Consider the following 494-nt stretch of genomic DNA (forward strand, 5'->3'; position numbering starts at 1 on the left):
AAATGAAACACCCAAAACTGTACATGGCATCATCACGAAGACGAACTATATGTTTATATGTGAAATTCCGGAGGGGACGTCGGATGGCGTCACAGTGGGGACGTAATGACGTGTGCCATTAATAGAACTATGTACTATAACATGTAAAACGGGAACATGAAAGGAATATTCTAAAAGCAACTCATGTAAACACCTTAATCATAATATTGGCTTATTTAGAATAAGGTAAATAATTAGATTACTGATGTCCATGTAAACATAGTCACTGATTATAATGAGTTCTATAGTATTTTGTCACGTCGCGCAGCTCGCGTCCTGTAGACAGGGTGTATTTAACTTCCTTATTTAGGCTACTTTCTTGTTTAACTGTATTATTTCTTTGATATTTATTTTAGTGTTTTGCAGGCTGCATATTCACTGACTGAAGTGCTAAAATAAACATGAGCTGACGAGTTAAATCGGGTGTGTTAGATGAGTGAGACAGTGCTGGGCTG

The sequence above is a fragment of the Sinocyclocheilus anshuiensis genome, unplaced genomic scaffold (assembly GCF_001515605.1).
Source record: "Sinocyclocheilus anshuiensis isolate Anshui unplaced genomic scaffold, SAMN03320099.WGS_v1.1 scaffold423, whole genome shotgun sequence".
In the NCBI taxonomy this organism is placed as follows: domain Eukaryota; kingdom Metazoa; phylum Chordata; class Actinopteri; order Cypriniformes; family Cyprinidae; genus Sinocyclocheilus; species Sinocyclocheilus anshuiensis.